Source organism: Saccostrea cucullata, unplaced genomic scaffold, assembly GCF_032062105.1.
Source record: "Saccostrea cucullata isolate Sc308-1 unplaced genomic scaffold, CSIRO_AGI_Scuc_v1 ctg22218, whole genome shotgun sequence".
Classification (NCBI taxonomy): Eukaryota; Metazoa; Mollusca; class Bivalvia; order Ostreida; family Ostreidae; genus Saccostrea; species Saccostrea cuccullata.
This window is the reverse complement of record NW_026934874.1, coordinates 1-6146: the sequence shown is the minus strand read 5'-3', so window position 1 is coordinate 6146 and position 6146 is coordinate 1. Positions and strand designations below refer to the sequence as shown.

At 33.4% G+C, this 6146-nt stretch overlaps 1 long non-coding RNA gene across 1 annotated transcript; it reads right to left on the bottom strand.

Moving 5' to 3' along the window:
- Window positions 1-311: 311 nt before the first annotated feature.
- LOC134241475 (uncharacterized) lies at window positions 312-6140 on the bottom strand. Its single transcript, XR_009986674.1, has 3 exons — window positions 6018-6140; window positions 583-724; window positions 312-501 (listed from the first exon to the last, which is right to left on the bottom strand). It is a non-coding gene; the product is annotated as an uncharacterized LOC134241475 (long non-coding RNA).
- Between the last annotated feature and the right edge of the window lie 6 nt (window positions 6141-6146).

Sequence of the window (6146 nt, the reverse complement as noted above, 5' to 3'; positions counted from 1 at the left end):
TTCTACACTTTAAGTTAGCAAATTAAATGTCTTTTTAGTTTTATTTAATGTCTTTATGAGCGTTTTTCAAATCTCCATGAGTTTGATTTGCTGTCTTGACGACTTTTTGAGCTTAATTTGATCTCTGTGTAACCTTGATTTTATGTCTATGTAAACTTGATTTGACATCTTTGACAGAAAGGACTCTTACCATCAATTGAATATTTCAATTTAAAACTAACAAACTCATTTGTAAGCTTATTTACTTCAGATATACTTCAGATACAATCAAATCAAATTAATGAAAATTTTTTACATTGTAGCTTTTGACATTTGTTTGTTCGTTATAGGAATTAAGTACATGTTACACCGGCATCTTCATAGTGACCACAATTTGCCTTCCCGTACCCGTTGTGAGTACAATCAAATAGAGAAGCCTCGGTTCCATCACACTTTACGTCATCCAACCAAATTGTTCCCGAGCCTCCAGCAAAATGACGTCCTTGGTGAGCAGTTGAGATTCTAATAAATAAGTTATTAAAATATTCAATATCGTTCTACTGCTAAGTTAGACAACAGTGCGGAAAGACAGCAAATGTTTACCCTGAAAATCCTAAAGTTCTGCAAACGACAGTTGCATCCTTAACGTCCCAGGAATCATCACAAACTGTGCCCCACTCCCCGTTGATAAGTACCTCTACCCGCCCTTCATTTGTTGAAGTCCCATTGACAAGTCGAAATAGCTCTGTCATAGTATATATAAGTACATTTTGTATATATTTGAAAGTGAACACTTCTTTTCCTTCAATCGAGTTTTACTAACGAAACTGCCATTTATGAATTATTATATAATTTATTAAATTGGGGTAAAATGTAGGCGGAATTCGAGAGAAAGTGTGCATGGTTCTTTGATACTTTTCAGTTCGGGGAAACAAGGAGCACATGCTTTCCTATCTGACATTTTTAAAAAAAGAAGCATGTGCTGCTATTGCATGAAATAGATGGAGATAGTATTCAAGCTCAAAGGTCTATTCAACCAATACAAATCAGGAGCAAAGCAAACACGGACTTATACATTATCAGAGGGGGATCAGGTGCCATGGAGGATTGAGCATCCCCTGACGAAAATATTTCATGCCCCTGCATGAAATATATAAATTTGTTAGATCGGCAAGCTTGTTCTCTGTGTTTTCTGAATTTTTTTTTTAGGTCCGTGTTTGCTCTGCTCCTATTTTGTATTGTTTAATTTTTTGAATACTGTTCGTTATCTCCATATCCTTCACTGAAACAAAATGAGCTAAAAAATTCATGAAAATTTGCATAAAATGAGAAAATTTGGAAATTGTCTCATCTTGTGATTTTTCTTTGCCCTTTGTGTATCCCATAACCTAGAATCAATATCAATTGTTTAAGAGGAATGCAACAGGTTTCTAATGATTAATAATTGCATCAGTTTTGAGATACTACAAATTAGGGACCTACAAGTTTCATTCTAAGCACCCTCAAGGGAAATAATGTATAAAGTTATTTTTGCAGTTTAAAGTATAAACTTTTGCAAGTAATTTTGCCCCGTTTTGAATTCGCCCAGTCAATGTTCTATGTAGGAACATATACCGTATTCTTTAAATTCGCCCACCCGTTTCCCTGTATACAGTATATAGTCGTTGGCGTAATTGAGATCGATTGCGATGCTTAGCATTATGATTGTTCTTTCAAGTGTTAAGAGTTATTAGCCGGGCTTATTGCTCAAAGAGCAATTGCCGGCTTATGTCATCCTGTTCAAGGCAGGAAGTCAACCTCATAGTCGCCATTTTAAAGTTACGTGCAAAAATATAGTTCTTACTCTCAACCGCTTTTGAGATAATACAAACGCTAAATAAAGCAACAAAAATAAAGCGAAGTTTTATTTATAAACAAACATTAGTAGTTATGACTTACAAAAAATCAGTCCTAAGTCAAAGAACATAGTTCATTAGCGTAAGGATTTTTGATAATCACTGTTATCGTAGTTCTCTACACATACGAGGTAAAGCAGGAGAGGGAACCAGACTGACATGTTTGTTTACATTCACCTGCGGTACCAGATTAATTCTGATTCTGACAAAATCGGACCGTGGTATTAGGATTGAAAAACACACTGTCAGAGTCTTATCATTTATATTGATAGTTTTAAAATAATTTTTTCATCAGAATGTAAACGTGATTCATGTAAGAAATTCATTTTACTCTGTAAATGAGCCCGGCTCTCTGTACTTCTGAGTACTTTGACCTCTCTTTACTTATTGATTTTTCGTGTTAGAACTCTTTTGTGTTTTTTGGTAAAATTGTTGCATATAAGCCCGCCATTTGTTAACGTGGTTGGACGCCATATAGGAATGAGAGCACCAAATCCCCGGATGAACACATGGCTTTGTTTGTTATGGAACATTAAACAGAATACTGAATGGGTAGGCATTACGCCATTGGCTGAAATCAGGTATTTAATTGTTTTCATTTTAAAGTAAAATTAATGACCTTTGAAATAAATGATGGGATGAGGGAATATTACAGAAACTATAGAAATACCAGGGAAGATTTTAGGAGTGGGGGTTGATTTTTTATGTCGCGTGTTATTTACTGCGAATCTCTATAAGTTGAAAATAACTGCAATTTTGACCTATAAACGCAATGGGACCATATATTTTTTTCAGTATTTTTTGTTAGGGCTTAGAACAAAGTTTGAAATGATGCTAAAGATTTTTCTGAAATTGTCATAGTAAAGTACTGAGAGGGCCTAAGGTTTGTATGGAGTTCTATGGGAAAATAATTAGTGGTCTTTTCCCTATAGAGACCCCAATTTTTACACTGTAAAGTGATTTGAAAGTCATGAAATGTTATTTTTAGCCAATTATTTGAAGATTGATGACATTTCGAGAGAAAATTTAGCAAAAATTTGAATTAGTTTACTGCGGTAATGGGGTTAGTGGTGATTTGGGTCTTTTGAAGAGAGAAGGGGGGGGGGGTAAGAGAAGATAGAATTTAGTAAAGCCCTGTACAGTTGACATGGTCAGAGGAGGAAGGTAAGTTAAGAAAATGTATTAGATTGTCCTTAAGATGAATGATTGTATGTATGAATAGATTTATGTATGTATTTTGCATGTACATGTGACTGTGTATTTATCATGTTTTGCTCTATCTGTGTATATTATGGAAGTGTAGGACAGTGACCTGGTGTTCATTTTTTCTTAGTTTCTTGGACTTTTGCACTTTTGGCATTTTTTCAAATAATTAAGGTGGCACATAAAAGGAATTTTTGTGATGGACAAGTGAAAGGAGGACATTTTCTGTCTTGTCATCTCATGTTTGGTAGTGTATGTGTTCCTCTGGATTGCCCCCCCCCCCTTTCTTGGCTGCAGGGTGATCAATTTGTAGTTTTGTTGTTTCTATGTTGTAGCTACACAAAGGTCTATGTTTTCTCTTTTTTTGCTATTTGTAGTTTCATCAGAATTACTCGCTGCGACTCACTTTCTAATGGTTTCTAGTTTTTGTACTTAGAGTTACTTCCCTTAGACCTGCTGACCAGATAGGTAGAATTTCAACTTGATGATATCTTAACTGTTGTGACCTTTGGCTTCTGATTTTTTTTCATATATTATTGTAATGACCTTGAACTGCATGTATGACATTTGACCTTTATTATATTTACATGTAATAATATGTAATATTGAAAAACATGTATTCCACCCTTGGCGGATCCATTTTTCATACATTTAGCTATGTAGAAGACATGTAATTAAGGAAATTTATAGAAAACTTGAAAAATATTATTGTTTCTTTCATGATTTATGCTTACATTGACTAATTTTATTGATTTATTTTCATTTAAGCACTTTAGAGGAATTTCATCTTTCAGCTTTCTTTGCCCCGGGAGTGCTCGGTCTCTGATCAGCGGGGGCATTTTCTCTATATAAGAGGGAGACGGAGACTCCCTACCCACCCGATGTATTTTGTCGGACAGTTTTCTGTACATTGCAGGTAAATTTTTTATTTATTAACTTTCCAGCCTCTTATTGTATAGTACATTTTGGGGTTTGAAGTCAGTTTTTGCTTTTCTTTAATTTTTAAAAGAATTATTTAAATTCTCCTTTTCTTAGCAGGAAATTCAAAAAGTAGCTTCTGATTGTAATGTATAAGACTACAGATATTGAACTTTGATTTGTTATCAAAAGGATTGATTTACTCTTGTCTAAATTAATTGTAAACAAAAATAAAAGGGGGCACCTGCTATTTCTTTAAGTGTTTTTCACTGGGGGGTGGGGAAACTTTTTTGTACATACTTAAGCAATAGGAGGGATTAGATAAGAATCAATTAGTGTATCAGAGTCTTAAATAATTTACTTTGCATAAACATAAAAAAAATTCTATATCAGTCTTTTTAAAACCTTTGAATTTTGCTTAATTAACTATGATTTATCCAATTTTGGAGCTTTTTTCTTTATTCAGGGTAGAATCCACCCTTATGAAATTATTGACTCAATTTTGACTTAATATCACTTTATTAACATCAAAACACAAAAACAATTCATTGTACAAATATTTTATTTATTACAGTCACCAATATATCCAAATATCATCACCGGCCCAGACGTCATTCACTCCTTTGAACTGTGCTGGTAGCAGTAAGGTGTCGTCATTTGAGATGGTCACAGTATCCAATACACTGAAGTCACAGGACTCAAATTTCATACATGTTCACAGGTAGGTGTATAGTCTTTGAAATTACCCCAATTGACTAATTCTGGGACAGGTAAGTATGTAAGTATAGGAATGAGAGCACCAAATCCCCGGATGAACACATGGCTTTGTTTGTTATGGAACATTAAACAGAATACTGAATGGGTAGGCATTACGCCATTGGCTGAAATCAGGTATTTAATTGTTTTCATTTTAAAGTAAAATTAATGACCTTTGAAATAAATGATGGGATGAGGGAATATTACAGAAACTATAGAAATACCAGGGAAGATTTTAGGAGTGGGGGTTGATTTTTTATGTCGCGTGTTATTTACTGCGAATCTCTATAAGTTGAAAATAACTGCAATTTTGACCTATAAACGCAATGGGACCATATATTTTTTTCAGTATTTTTTGTTAGGGCTTAGAACAAAGTTTGAAATGATGCTAAAGATTTTTCTGAAATTGTCATAGTAAAGTACTGAGAGGGCCTAAGGTTTGTATGGAGTTCTATGGGAAAATAATTAGTGGTCTTTTCCCTATAGTTTACTTCTACAAATTCACCATAATTTAGGCCAATCACAGAGTATGTATTTATTTGTAAATTATTTGTAATTATTCTGTAAGATGATTATCTCTATATGTTTATATACCTTTTTTAGAGGTTTAAAGCAGTTTTATGTATATTTATTGAAGCTTTCATACTGGAAACTTGTCGTCTGTTGATAATGTAAATATAGCCTTGTTTTAATTTGTACAACTTTCTACGAATTTTTTGCTAAACGATATATTGATAATGTTACAAGTTATCTCGGAGTATATTTTCATGGTTTTGACCTAATATCTGTGGTTTAATACTTCTAAATGTCATGCTGCAAAATTTTATTTCTATGGAAGCTATTTAGTGTCATAAGTCCTTTTTATATTGTCGCTATTATCCATAGTAATTTTGTTCAACTATATGAAATACCAGTTTAATATGAATGTAAGTTTATTTTGTATGAAATTCAAGTGTTTCATTGTATCTTTGTTTATATTTCAGTCTTTTACCACACACTCTTGTACATAACACATTGATGCAACTGAACCAGAGCTGTTGTTGTCAATCTGTCAGTGCATTGGTTAACTACTAGTATCTCTCTGGAGACCAGGGGTCATAGCGACAGAACAATGATATTCTTCATTTTTCAACCATTAACAAGACAAAAAATATTTTCTCTTTGCACTTACTTCTTAAATTACTGTTGTACATGTAAATCTTTTATTTCCTATAAATAGCCTTTATAGAGGAATCTGGAAAAGTCCATATATTGTTCTATACTTACTTTTCACTTCAGTATTACATTCCACTTCTACAGCACCAGTATTACTGCAGTCTCCTAGGCCAATGGTTCCAAATTTACATCCAGCTAATGTTCTTTCCGCTCCAGTACACTTAAAACCTTTTACATACA